This window comes from Tachypleus tridentatus, chromosome 6, assembly GCF_004210375.1.
Source record: "Tachypleus tridentatus isolate NWPU-2018 chromosome 6, ASM421037v1, whole genome shotgun sequence".
NCBI classification, from domain to species: domain Eukaryota; kingdom Metazoa; phylum Arthropoda; class Merostomata; order Xiphosura; family Limulidae; genus Tachypleus; species Tachypleus tridentatus.
This window is the reverse complement of record NC_134830.1, coordinates 169681798-169697503: the sequence shown is the minus strand read 5'-3', so window position 1 is coordinate 169697503 and position 15706 is coordinate 169681798. Positions and strand designations below refer to the sequence as shown.

At 33.1% G+C, this 15706-nt stretch overlaps 1 protein-coding gene and 1 long non-coding RNA gene across 23 annotated transcripts in view; one reads left to right on the top strand and one right to left on the bottom strand.

The window, feature by feature from the left end:
• Positions 1 to 15706, top strand: part of LOC143254432 (uncharacterized) — a 105680-nt gene that overhangs the window by 41082 nt on the left and 48892 nt on the right. Inside the window, exon 1 of one of the 22 annotated variants that reach the window (XM_076509620.1) lies at positions 14097 to 14312. The exons of 19 other annotated variants lie outside the window; for them this stretch is intronic. The gene's annotated coding sequence lies outside the window, so the exon portion shown is untranslated. Of the gene's footprint in view, positions 1 to 14096; positions 14313 to 15706 lie in introns of those variants that run through there. 2 more of the 22 variants (XM_076509618.1, XM_076509616.1) reach the window with 2 other exon arrangements.
• LOC143251811 (uncharacterized) lies at positions 282 to 3454 on the bottom strand. Its single transcript, XR_013028652.1, has 4 exons — positions 3437 to 3454; positions 2648 to 2758; positions 2220 to 2298; positions 282 to 612 (listed from the first exon to the last, which is right to left on the bottom strand). It is a non-coding gene; the product is annotated as an uncharacterized LOC143251811 (long non-coding RNA).

Genomic DNA, 15706 nt, shown 5'->3' with positions numbered 1-15706 from the left:
TCACTTTGTTCGTGGTATTATTCTTTAATGAAATGTTTTATTTTCCTTTGTTGGCTTATAGTATGTTGCTGCTTATGGAGAAATCTGGTGAACACACTGTGTTAACCTACTTTTGCTAGAGCGATGCTGGCTTTGTAAACTGCTTCTTGCAAGTCATTTGAACATGTGTATGAGTATATTTAATTTTTAACATAGTAACGAGTTTTGATTATGTGTTTTATTATACTGCGTATTACACTTTATCACAGACAAATCTCCGATTTATTATGTCATGTATCACGGTTTCAAATAGTCAGAAATTGTTATTTGAATTTGGAGTTAATTGAGTATCAATGTGTATCAAATTTATATTTGCCAACAAAACCGATACACACAATTGTCTTTTTCAACACAAATTTATTATATACACAATTCACACAATTTTGATACTTATATTACAGAATCTACAAATATACATAAAAGGTGGGATATTTGCAAAACATATTTGACAATATACGTTACATATATTTATATAGATAGATACACACATATACATTAAACACATAGAAACATAGATATTAAAATAAATATACAAAATCCGTTATACATTCGTTGTCACTGCTCTGCCAGATTCTGTGTGTAAAGTAAAAATATTTGTTCAGAAAATATGCTTTTTCTACATTATACTCATTTTATTAAATTAGTGTCTGTATATTATAAGTTTAATGTATTCTTACAGTGTAGAGCACTCTAAAGACATACTGACAAATTAAGAGTAAATAATTCCATATGTTTAACTACAAATTTTTATCTACACGATTTCCACAAAAAAAGGGCAACAAGTTAGGCTAAAATACGACTAAACCATTCTGAACATTGATGACATTTTCATCACTTGAAAAAAGAAACAGTTTAAGTTTTATAAGTCTGTAATTCTAACAAGAACTGTGTAAGAATCTGTAAAAATTTATTTTCAACCATTCCTCTATAAGCAGATGTCTTCAGGTTTGAGATTTCTACAGATAAAAATGTTATATACACTTTATCATAAAAATAAAATAAAATTCATTACATATCAGCAGTGCTACAAGTCTTTCTATAACTTCTTGAACCATTCCCAGTTGTATAAATATTTACGATATACCATAGTATTTTCCTTACTTTGGAATATAAGTTGAACTCTAAGCAGGTATAAAGATCACACAAAAGTAGAAAAACAAAATCAACAAGGTTCTTCTAATTCCTCTTCTCAAACCATTAAAGAAATAAATTTCTCCATGAATTAGTTAAAAATATTTAATTTTTTTATTTACATTTTGAAAAATAAATATTTGTTTCACATTATTATTAGATTTGTTTATTTTTCTCTCACTCATGCATCTGAGAAAGTACTCAAAAATGTGGAATCATGTTATATTCTTTATCATGTTAAAATGTGTACAGATATGCATAAATGGTTTCTTTTATAAGGATTTACATAACCCACTAACACAGTTTTTATTATTATTATTTTTATTTATAAGGCATAAAAATGTCATTTATTTATTTTTGAATTTAAAGCATTTGCTGTTGCAAAAAATTATGCAAATACAACAAACAGGAAAGTAACTCTTATTATTATGCAATAAATTACATCTTATTAAAGTTACACATGTAAATATAAAAAGTTATTAATATTCTGCTGCACTGGAATCTTTTTTTTTCTTAACATATAGAGAGAGCCACCTCTCAGATGAACTGTACAAATTATAGTAAAAACAAGTGAATCAACAGTGAATGCATTAAAATTTGAAATTTACAAAATAATCAGCTTAACGTCATGTGTTCATTCATCTGAAAAGTTTTTAAAAATTAATGAACCTACAAGAAGAATTTTAAAAAAAGGTCAACATATAGGTTTCGAAAAATAAGTAACTGATTAATGAAGTGATATAGTTAAGGTAAAATAATACCTACTAATTAATTATAGATTAGTACTGTGTTCCAAAAATACAGTTTATTACGAATATTTTATTACTGAGTACAAATTTAGCTTTAAATTACAATATCATTCTTTTGCAACCTTCCACAAAATTTCAAGGGTTCATACCTTGGACTCACACTTCTGTCCAACACAAATACAGAACCTCAAACTTGAATTCAAATATTAATAAGTGTAATTACCCTATTCAATTTACCATACTTTTCTTTAAGTTTAAACGAAATAAAGCTGCTGAGGTACATATTATTGTTAAACTTACCCATAACGATTTTTTTTTTCTTGGTATATTTTTTCTTAGGATCTTTCACATAAACCTCTTTTACAATATTTTTTGCACACTGGTAAAGAAATGCAGTCATTAATATTACAACTATGAAGTAATAATTTTAACTCGATATATATTAAAAGAGCAACTGTAAATTCAATGCTCAGACACCAGTGATGAAAACAAAGAGAAGCTTATCAATTATATGATCACAAGACTGTGAAAAATAAACAAAAACTTGTATTCAATCCTCTAAGTTACACCATTAAAGTAATGAACCACCATGGGGTTACACATTTTAACTTGAAACATAAATCATTACAAAATATGCCTTTGCGCTACACAGGTGAAATAGACAAAGTAAATATTAATACTTTTGTACATTATTGATATCACAAGAAAACAGATTGGATATTTCTTACGGTGTTTCTAACTAAATCATTCCTGACGAAATAAATGTAGGTTTTTGATTCTGTAGCATTGAAATCCGCAGTTTGATCTTCCTCAGCAGAATCAGCATAAGAAAGCACACACTGTTTAAATAAAAGTTTTTTTTATCTTCCATAAACATTAATATCACGTTGTTCAATAGAGAAAATACCGTAAAACACTCCCTGTAAATCTCAAACTTATTTTAGTATTGTAATAAGGAACTTTCCTTAGAAGATTAAGTTTTCCCATTTTGTGCTACTCTCTATATGCAATTTTTAATAACGCATGCCACAACCATTTTGCACCCACCTATTGGAATCAAAGATTTCAACATATCTTCCATGCAAATCATAAAGCGTCATCTCTCCACCAACAGGAATACACCATCGTCACGTGACGAATGTATCTCCCTCTTACGTGTCTTTACCGAACAATCACTTTTTTGTGATGCTGAGGTTTAGACATTTTTATTTTTATTTAAGTTTTGGTTGGAGTGGCTTACGTTAGTGTAACTTACAATTTATTTCAAGAAATTTCCACTTTGAGTTTGAAAGAAGTTATTTACTCCTGTTTTAATATTTCACTTGTTTGTTCGATCTCAAGCCTGAATTTCTCAGTTAACGTTACGACTTCAGATACTTCTCATTCAAATGATGCCTTACTTCAGGCCACAGGTGCAAGCGACCCAGCAGGCTATTTACTAGCATTCATTCATAGGAAAATTGAGCATTATATGGGACAACATTTGTCTGAAAGGGATTTTGATCATTTCTCCTCACCCCAACCGAGTTTTTCATGCCTTCTCACACACTTCCCGAGATTTCTGATCAATTTTTATCTGTTTCTTGGAATGTATTTCTCATGTGATGTTTTGTCTCTTCATTCTACCTCTTATAATCCCAGTCTTTACCTTTTATACAGTTTTGCCTCCCTACCTCATTTACTTTTCACCCATCCCTTGATAATCGGGTTTGTGTTGAGTATTTCGCATCTCAGTTCGGTGATGGCATTAACATGTCTCAACCCTTACGCGCGATGAATCATTTCCTTCTCTCTCTCTTAAGGTTGGATAGATTGTTCATATCTGGACCAAAAAAATGGTTAGGTTCACTTCTGCCTGTTCAGGGGTGGGAGTGGCAAATCACAAATCTCCCATTTATCTACCAGGTATTCACTACTCCTGTATTTATCATACTGTGAAGACTTTGTTGCAATACATCTCAATGATCTATCTCTTGTCTGAAGTTTTCACAGGAACATGAATGAGTTTTCTGGGAAAGTCCTCTCACTCCTTATTTCCATATTGGCCTGCCTGTTGTCTTCGGCTCTGGCCCTGCAAACGTGGTTTCTTTGTTGTTATGATCACTTGGGTCGTCATTATGCCATATGCTTGTTGATCCATCTGCATACTTCTTATCTATGAGACCTTCATGTGGCACAGTTTGTAAGATCTTGCATGTGTGACATAATTTTTGAGTCTTTGGAGTTGAAGGTTGCTTCAGTCCAATAATAATGCATCGTTTATCATTTGGTGACCCATTTGTTTGAGACATAGCCAAGAATAGCACCGATTCCTGTCCTCCAACCATCCCCTTCCTAGCCTTGGTCTGTTCCTTCTTCCTCTGGTGCCAAACTTATCGTTTGTCATGAAGTCGCATGATTCGTCAAAAAACAGTTCTATGCTCACCTGATGAGTTCAGGTCTAGTAGAAGTTTGTCAGGGTATTGTCTGAAGGTTTCAACATCCCTTTCTTACTCCTCATCCCTATTCATTGTACCTGCTTCATTTTGTTCTCCTCAGGATCTCATTCTATGCTAGCGTCTTTCAGAGTTGGCGCAATGATCTTTTTACACAAGAGGTTATTGAATCTTTCTCGCGATGTTTAAGGCGTCTTCTCCCGCTAGTTTGCGGCCTCCAAAATGGCCTTGGGCTTGTCTAGTGTTAAAAACATGTTCATGCTTCATCATGGAATCTTAGCTTAAATTTTAGTGAGATTTCTCTCTTCAGATTTGAATGATTAAATTGGGGACCTCCAAGGTTTTTTCTTTACAATCCTAGATCAGAGTGTTATAACCCATATCTTTATTTTTCTATCGTAGGGTAACATACATTTTCACTCTCTACCTTTGGGTTTGGCTTTAGCACCATACATCTTTCATTGTATGTTAGAAGCCCTCTCTCTGAATCTTATACTTTGGAGTTGTGTGTTTTCACCTGTTTCTTGGCGACTGCCATTTTTGCCCTCATTCCAAGAAAGAGTTGGCTAATCATACTCACCATCATCTACTTCTATCTAGTTTTTCTGAATACCAGGCCACATCTATATCTGCGGGAATGAACTCGCTGGCATCACAGCTAAGTCTGTCTGCTCTGGTGATATCACAGTCATGCCTGATTCATACATGAAATATGATTCTGTATTCAAGGTCCAGTTATGCCCCGATTTACAGTCGACTTGGAAAAAGCAACATGATAACAAACTTTTCTAGATCAAACCTTCTGTTGTTCTTTGGCCCTCTTGTTTCCATGTGTATTGAAAGGAGGAGGTTGCCTGGCTAGTCGACACATTGGTCACAATTTTTATCCAATCGTTTTCTTTTGTCTGGGACTGATACACCAAAATGTGATCTGTGTGACATTCAAGTCACATGTAGCTCACATTTTAGTGTCATGCCGTCATTACGACTGTGAATTACAACATCATTTTAGACATTTTTACTATGGGTTCATCCCTTACGTTGGACAGCGTTATTAGCGATAGTTACACTGTCCACCTCAGATGTGTTTTAAAATTTTACGGGCCATTTGCCATTTTAATTCTGTTTAAGTTTTTAATTCGAAAATTGGCATATGTTTTTTCTAAGATGATTCCTTTTTGTATTTTATTAAGTTTTATTTTTAATTTTTCACCGGCTGTGTAATGCAGATAGCCAACCAACCAACTTCATCTCTACCGTCTCCTGATCCAGGCAGACGTCTATGTGTGATATGTTGTCTTTATTGTTATTGCCTGCATAGCATGTTCACGAGTTTCAATACCTATCTATTTATCTTTTGGCAATTCCCTTCTTTTAAAGATATTTCTTCCTTTACCCTTCCATCGCACCAAACATGCTCGCCCTTTCAGCCGTGGGGGCGTTATAATGTTACGGTCAATCCCACTATTCGTTGGTAAAAGAGTAGCCCAAGAGTTGGCGGTGGGTGGTGATGACTAGCTGCCTTCCCTCTAGTCTTACACTGCTAAATTAGAGACGGCTAGCACAGATAGCCCTCGAGTAGCTTTGTGCGAAATTCAAAAAACAAACAAATCCTTTACCTTTACTAATTTGGTTCATTGTTAAATCCAGTTGCCTTATTCCTCTGTTTCCCCTGTCAAATGTATGTTGTCTTGTGTTTATTCTTTCCAATAATGTCACGTTTCCTTTCCCTTTGCTTTTTATATCATTTTACATTTAGCAGAGTTGTATATTCATCTCTCATGTCTATCACGTCGTGGTTTCTGCATCCTTGGAGTATCACCTGCCACCTGTGTATGTAATTTAGACATCAGTGTGGGTATTACACTAGGTAGGTTTTTATTATTGCTTTCTTTTCTTCCTGGGGCCTTTGATTCAAATTACTTCTATTGGATCCCACTCCATGGCAAGTGATGCCTGAGCAAGTATTCAAATTCACATTGTATGCCATGTTAATTCACATGCTATATTCATGGCTTCGCACGCTCACCTTTCATATGGGATGTTTCATAAGATTACTGCAGGGTCTATGACTTCGTTATATATATCCTTCATAAATATGGCCAATTAAGGACTGTATCACCAATGAACAGCATGTGTTAAGCAGAAGGGGATGGCTGCCAATACCTGCTATACCATGATTGAATAAAAGTGAATAGTCTGCTTTTCAAAATAGGGTTTCATGATCACCCATTAAAATATCTCGAGGATTGCAATTCATACACACACACTAATGACCTCTACCTCCTGTTCTTCTTTCAAGCCACTGAAGTGTTTAACCATGAGGGTGTCCTGCTGGATGGGTTCCGCATAGATGACTATAACCATTCATTTCAGAATAGGCTGGTGGTTTTCTGCTGGTCTAGAAGGTGAACCATCCTCTACCGTTAGACACATACAACAGAGTGAGATGTCTAACTCAATTTAGATAGCTCAGATAGCTCTTTCAATTGGATACCATTACCCTGCCATTGCACAAATGTCAGTACATTGTGAACTCGTTTTAAAGTGAAACAATCAACGTAAGTCCTCATACTGGTTTCTAGTTATCCAGCTGTCTCCCACAATTCTTTTTACTGTGCTGTGGGTAACAGAGGGTGTATGGGGATTGTTTCTGCCTCTGTCCTGGACATTATCTTGTTTTCTCTTGTGATGGTGGTATTTCTAACATTTAACCTTGATTTCATTTCATTAAATAAAATGGCAATTTCATTTAAATACAAAATTATTAGCCTAATATTAATAACCTTTCAAGTTGCTCTGGGGCTTATTAGGCCCCACTTTTCGTAGGAGTGTTAAAAAGTTTTGTACCACTCTCGTGGTCGCAGGAGTTAATTTCATGCAATGGATTGGGTTTCCCTTGGATACCAGGTGACATAATCTCAGATCTTTGGGTCAATGCCATTCCCGTGTCATGCTCTGGAAGTAGTCATTTCCTCATATTCCTGATTTCATGGCTTAAAATGTAGATACATCATTTACATTTGATCCTCAACCTACTCATATGTGGATGTTGGTTACAATTGTACACCATGACATACATCATCATTTACCTACTTTTCTTTTGTGGGATTTAATTTTGTTATTTATCTGTTTGCGGTTATGTTTCGAACAATCGCCGACATTTCACACACTATACATGCATTTCTCAAAATTATACGCATGCGCCTTTGTTGAAAACTGTACGATCTGACGAAGCTCGCGATACCGAAACGTCACCTTTCTTTTAAAATAAAAATGTATAGAAATCTAGCAATTGTTCAATCTTTTATTTACTTTTCAAAGTATTGGTTTGTTTTGAAATTCGCGCCAAGCTACACGAGAGCTATCTGCGCTAGCCGTCCCTCAATTTGCAGTGTAAGACTAGAGGGAAGGCAGCTAAACTGGGCTACTCTTTTACCAACTAATAGTAGGATTGACAGTCACATTATAACACCCCCACAGCTGAAAAGGCGATTATGTTTGGTGTAATGGGAATTCGCACCCGTGACCCTCGGATTAGGGGTCGAGTGCTTTTATCACCTGTTTATGCCGGGTCTTTACAATTATAGTTGAAAGCAGAAACATAAGTTTTGAAAGTTGCAAACTTGTGTTAAAGCATTCATGAGAATATATTTCGTAATCAGAGTAATGACTGACCTCTAATCACACAAACAGTTTTGTTTGAAGTTAAGCTAAAAGCTACACGATGGGTTATTTGTGCTTTGCCCATTACGGTTACGAAACCTGGTTTGCAGCATTCATGATGACGATAAACCCACTTGAAGTAAAAAAGTGTTAAAGAGTTAACCTGAAGATGAGCTATGAAGGTCGAAACGTTGTCCTGTAGTTTATTTTAACTGAAGTTTTAATACCGATATCAGCAGTATTGAGAATATATTTGTAGCGTTGTAAATCAGCAGACATACCGCTGTACCGCTAGGAGGCCTAACATTTTTAACAATTAAATTAAAACCTGTAGAAAAATAACATGTATCGATATATATGCTAATTTTTATCGCTTTTTATCATTCGCAAAGAAAATTTCAAACCCAAATTGGGATACAATCAAGATATGTTACCCACAAATTACTCTACATTTAAGATTTAAGTCAGCATTTAAAATTAAAAGCGTGTTCAAACCCATAGACACCCTATCCATTTGAATGCGCTCATGGGTCGTATGCAGATACATTTGTGGTAGCTGTAAAGTTACCAGAATTGTTAAAACTTACACATCAGATGAACAGCTATGCATAACAGTGAATTTTTATATTTACTGATATTAGTTTTGCTGTGTTTCATTAGGATGATATGTTTAAAGTAAAACAAAATAGCCTAGCAAAATAATAATAATTTATACTATACCTTTAACAGTTCAGAGGCTGTGTATTATTTATCTACATCACTTCTAAACACTTGTCTTGGAAATCTCGGAAGACTGTAAACGTATTATTGTTTTTCTTTAATGTCTGGCTTTCCATTTGTTACTGTAAGATACAATGCCTGAAAAAGAAGTGTAAATTGGTGACTAAATAATTCTGATAATATAAAAAATACATAAGTATTAAACAATTTAACCAATACTGTCATTAACACTACCATTACAGAGATAACATACCTTATGTGCAAAATATACAAACTGTCTACTTCATGTACTATTACTCGATTCCTGCCCCTTGATAACCATGATATCAGTATGCACCAACATTTGGGAAGCTCACACATATAATGTCTAAATTGTTCCAAAATTACGCTGCAAAAATAATTAATCCCATAATCTACAGCAAGAACTGTGAACTTACAGCAAATCTGAACAAACAATGCTCAAAATAAGGTCGAAGAAACTCATTTGTGACAAAATAAAGAAGCCTTACAAGCTTTGTTCTCAATTCCTTGTAATGATGAACAAATTCATGTGTGTATAAAAAGCTGAATGTAGTAAACACTGTAACATAGCTAATCATTTTTCAGCAAGTAATATTGAAGATGGTAAAATATTAGACATAAAAATTTATAAAACTCAAACATTAAGAAAAAATTAAGTTACAGAGAAAATAGATGGAGTCAGTTTATAAAAGCAAACAGAAATGATAGGATAATGCAAAGATTGTAACAATTTAAGACCATATGTAATTGTAGCAAAGCTATGTTATTATTTAAAGTTGTGGGTTCATTTATAAAATTTTGAACTTGATAAACTTCTATACCTGATATATTACACTATTCAGTATAGTTTGGTGAAGGTGAAATATATACTTTTGTAAACTTGAAGAATTAAATGTTTGTTGCTAAGAGCACACTGGTCAAATATTGATTTTTGCTGCCATTGTTCATCAATATTTTCAGTACATCTATATGTATGAATATTATACAAAGCCTTGTTTTCACCTTCATTATAGCTTTACCCTATAGTTGCAGGAAAACATTTTAGGTGAAGCATACAACTGTGTATTCAAGTAAAAAATATAGCTTTTAAGAATCTGGGTATTGTCAAACAATGATAACGTTTATGAGCAATATTAATCTAGAACCATTTTTGTTTATAAAGCAAGGAAAATAAATATCTTGAAGTTGCTGAAATTTTATCCACAGGAAGATTCCATTAGATTTATTAATCAATTTTGATTTTATTTTTCCCCCAGATTCTTTAATCTTGTTTCTAATGGTCTTATAAATTTTAAAACCTAAACATTTACAAAAAAAGAAAAGGTGAGACATTCAAATAATGAGAAGATTGAAATTCTATTTACACTTATTTTTTGGCTGTAATACTGGTTGGCAACACCTACCCTGACAGGATTTTCATTGCTACAAATCTGTTCATTTTGCATACGTTTGATGCTTAGTTCCAAAATTAATAGTTTCTAATAATTTTTTTTTCAAGTTGCTGGTGTTAAAAAAAAATGTAAAATTCACCACAACACAGTTTATTTTATAGTGTTCAAATATCTAAAGCCAACAGTCATAAATACAGTTTGAGAGTGACATTATTTTATTTTTGCTGTGAAACTTCCTTTCTTTCTCGTATTGATTATACATTTCAACCAGAAATAATTCTTGTACACCTTCAAATAATCTATAATAATTTATTTCAACAAAGTGTGCTGGTAGGTCATTTGGCATGTGATTGTATTTTTGCTAATAAGCATACATAAAACCTGGTTTTTATGTCAAGTTATAACAGTACAATACATAGCTATGTGATGTAATTGGTTTTACTTCATTGGATATCATAAGTTTACCACAAAATAATCAATTTGAGATTAAACAATACTCAATGTTTTACACAAATGAAAAAGAGCTTAATTTTTATTTATATTTAAAAATTTAATATTCAAGTGAAAATGAAGACATAAAGAACAACAGCATAAAATAAAAATATAACAGCAACTATTTAAATAAATAAAAGAAAAACATGGATATATTCCAGCCAAACTGATGAGAGACAAAGTTTCTATTAAATATTATCTACACATGTAATACAATAATTTCAATGTTGTAGGCCACTGAAATATTGTAAGTTAAATATTGATATGAAACAAGTAAATTGCAGATGTTTTGTCTTCTCCATTTGGAACTACACATGTGTACAAAGGCATGTGTCTTAAAACTTACTTAATTTAACATTACCACCCATTTCAAGTAAAATAAAGACACTGAAAATCTGGAATTCATTGTATTAATGAAAACATGGAGGAGTTTGTATTATTTAATGTTTAGAAACCATTAAAAATGGAGAGGCTTTTTCAAAAGTAATGTGTTCATAATCTGTAGTTCTGGAGTTAATAACTTTAAAGATTACTAAACGTATGAAGTGTGTGGTTGTTCTGAACGTGAAGTTGGATACAACTGTGAATTAGGTGGATTATTAGCTTATATCTGCTTCTTGCTGATATTTTCATGTGCCACTTATCTATATATTGGCTGCTACATACCATCAGTTGGAGAAAATATGCCATCATCATAAAACAAAAAACCACAGAATAAATGCATCATATTTTGTTTTGTTTATTAAATTGTTCTTTGTATTATTGTTGAAATTTAACATTACTTATGTGTATGAACACTGTAGTTTTATTTTGTTTGGAAACAGTTTTAATTATATCTTATCTAAGCCTAAATGAACTGAAAGAGTGTTCATTGCCATAATAAATAATTTAGCATTACAAATGAATCATTGAATTTTTTTGTGTGCATGTGTTTATTTCTAAATTAAATGTGTAATTCAACTTTTATACAAACTTCAATAGTAGTTAATAATAATTTGGTGACCTTTTAGTTAAAAACACCAGATTTTCTAAGTTTAGTAAATAAAGTTTGTTTTTTATGATATAATGAAATGGGCCTTAACGAAGATAAATGTTCATTTTTGAAAGAAAGTTGTTGCATAGTCATTATATACATAGCTACACAAATGGCTATCTGTGCTCTGCTCACTCCATCTATCAAAACCCAGTTTCTAACAGTATAAGTCCACAGAACATATCACTATCAGGCATGAATGAAAGCAAGCATTTTTTACTTGTTTTGGGGCTGTAACAGGGTATATATTTGTGTTCGAAATTCGTGTGTAAATGTTTATTTACTTTAGCTTAATGAATGTGGCATATGATTTGATAATGAGACAGTGCTTTTGTTTCTATTATAATCTTTGAAAAGATCCATGTCCATAAGTTAAAATTTAAATTATTATTATAAGATAGTAATACAAATGTGTTTTATAAGAAGACAGAAATTGTTAACAAATTGAAATATTTAATAATGATCAGTTGTTCTTCATCACTTGGTGAAAGAATAACAGTATTGATTTTAAACACATACAGGATGGGTCCAAAGTGTACCTTTATAAAATTTAAATTATTACAGTATGTATCTCAAGATTAACTATGATGAGTTAAACACATACAGTATGGGTCTTAAAATGACTTTTATTTATGCACACTCTTACAGTTTGTGTCTCAAGATTAAAAGTATTGTTACTGGTGCTTTAAAAGAATAAATTCTGACAATTCTCAAATTATGTTTCGTTCTGTTAATTTATCATTGAACTGTTTCCATGGATAGTATAGTATTATCTTAACAAAGAATTGAGAAATAACTTTTATCAGAGATGTGAATGGTTGTTGATAACAACAGTATCAAACATGCAGTCATTAAGTGGTAGAAACAGATTCACATTTGAAAGATTGGAGAGTACACCAGATGAAATTTGAGACAAAATACAATTTGGTTATGAAAGTTTATCACATGCAGACTTTAATAAATGATGAACATGTTCTTCAGTTTCCTTACATATTTTTACAACACTTGAAGATATCTTTTTCAAGCCTCTCTGCCCTTTATAAGTAAAAAAAAAATATTTTAATATTAAACAATGCGTACACACAACACAAGCTTTCTAGTTTTTTTGCTGACCATACAAACTTTATACTCTGCAATATAGAACACTGATATCTACTTGTAGAAATACAGTTTATTAAATTTGGTACTTCAGTGTAATCATGCCCATTTATAACTTTTTATAAAGTAGGTCATATTTTTTGATGACTGGAATATCTGAAGATGCAGTGACAGTGGCAGCATCAGCTACAACATCAACATCAAGTAACACAGTAAAAATGTTTATGTTGTTGAGAGTATAAGTCTGCTACTATACTGTGATGCAAAAGTAGTCTTTTGTACAGGGTGGCCCGTAAGTCCCTACCCATCCATATATCTTTTGTATCCAGAGTATCTATGTGTTGGCCCTCATTCTCGCTGCATAATATTGTGCGACGCCATGTTCTGTGAGGCATTTTCCTCAACATGGGCTTATATCGGCAATATTTCTCTGAAAAAAAAAAAGAAACAAATTTATTACACATGCGGAATTGAATATAACATAATAACATATGGATGGGTAGGGACTTACGGGCCACCCTGTATGTAGCCATGAACTGTTGTTGATCAGTGGGGTTGTTGTTGAAGCCAACTTTGACACTGAGCACAGATAGCCCTCGACTAGCTTTGCGCGAAATTGAAAAAACAACAAAGAAACAGTTGAATCATTAACAAAATTCTACCTGGATTGTCGTATTTTATGTAAAGACCATATCTGTAGTTATTCTTTTGAAGAGTTTATTCTTTCTATCTTGAATTATTCTGTTTTTAACAGCATAACTTTCACTTACTTTGTTCGGAGTTTCCATACAGTTCATACAAAAACATGAAAATTTGTCTCAAACTATCATATGAAGTGGTTTTCAGAAGTGAAACACGGGAGTATCGTGTGTATACAATACACTAGATGTAGAAGTAGTTGGGGCACCCGTACCGAAGTTTATGACTATTAATTGATAGTCAACAACAGTGCAAACTATCAACCCATGACTGTGCTCTGGTGTGGGACATTTCCACACATTGAAAGGAGAGTAGTCAGTCACTTACCACTTGTGTTTTACTCACTTTTCCATAATAATTTATAAAACTGTACATAAATAAAATGAAAGGTTTTGCTTGTTAGTATTTTACTGAAATCACAAACATGGCTCTAATTTATTTCAGGAACCTTCATTAAAGCTCATTTCTTACCATTGCTGTACACAATCGTCATTCAAAAGTTATTTTTCCAGCGGCTAAGAGGAAATTCTGAGAGCTTATAACTTTCAAAATCGGTTTTGATACTCGTGGTAGGCTGTACACAGATAGGCTATTGTGTTGTTTCGTACTTACCAACAAACAAAACAATAAAGAGTTTTGTTATTTTTCATAATCTTTTATTGATGCTTATTTATAATTTAAAAATATGTAAATATAGCGTTTTACAAAATCTAACCACTATGTGGTGCAGAAGTTTTCCGTAGTCCATAGTATTCTGATTGACGTCGAAAGTTAAGGATGTTCGGAAGGAGATTTACAGCTTTAGGTTGTCATAAACCAAATAACTTTAGTGTAAATGGTGAGTTTAAATGTTTTACTTTATTGTTGCCAAACTTTCTTGGTCGTTTAGAATTTTTCCTTACAAGAGACAAAACTCTAATTTGCCGAGTGATGTAGCCAACTCAACAACTTAATTCAGGATCAGGTTACTCTTAGAAAGATAAATTATATTTTTGCTATACCTTGTTGGTCCTAGTCTAGTATATTGCAGAAATAAACACAACGTCGACCATTAACACATAAACATCAGTATAAAGATATGTCTGTAATCAAATGGACAGATGAACCGAAATAGAATCAAACCGGGACCATCGAAACAAAAACAAAGTTAGGTATTAGAATACAACTTTTTAGAAGTTAGTTTTCCCAATACCATATTCTTCTATGTTGTATGGTCATACTCTCACTCTCAGTACCATAGTGAAACATGTAATACTAACAATAAAGGTGAGTTAGAAGCTACATTATTGCAAAAGTTTTATTGTTGCATTAGAAACGCGTTAAATCTTCTGGAATTAGACTGCAGTCTGAAGCACTGGACATAATATATAACGTTTTGGAACAGTATGGGATCTATTGGTCCATCCTCTAATTTAAACTATAAATATTAATAATTTTTTTTAAATCTTAAAGCCAATACTTATCATTCATATACTTATCAAGCTTTCTGTTAAACTAGTTTAAATTTTCTACTCCACAACATCCAAAGACCACTCACTCCAAAGGCCAACTGTCTTGTTAGAAAAATAAAGTTATCTTTTGTTTGTTTGTTTTTAAATTTTGCACAAAGCTACTTGAGGGCTATCTGTGCTAGCCATCCCTAATTTAGCAGTGTAAGACTAGAGGGAAGGCAGCTAGTCATCACCACCCACCGCCAACTCTTGGGCTACTCTTCTACCAACGAATAGTTGGATTGACTGTCACTTTATAACGCCACCACAGCTGGGAGGGCGAGCATGTTTGGCGTGACTTGAGCGCAAACCCACGGCCCTCAGATTACGAAGCGCACGCCTTAACGTGCTAGGCCATGCCAGGCCGATAAAGTTATCTTAGCTGAAGGTGACTTCTACTCTGCCAGTGTTTATACTTGAGTCCCTTAGCCCTGCTATTCTCACTGCTAATTATGGACGATGATGCATCAACATTATCAATTCCCTTTACAATCTTCAACACCTCAATCATATCACACCCTTCCTTCAATTCTTCTTTTCTCAAGAGAAAGCAGTACGAGAGATTTCAGCCACTCATATGACAACTCATCCATCCCACACACCATTCTAGTAACCCAACTTTGAACACCTTCAAACAATACAAAGCCCTTCCAAAGGTAAGGATACCAAGACTGAACACAATACTCTAAATGTGACATAACCAATGAATCACACAATGAAATTATAACTGCTTTAGACTTGT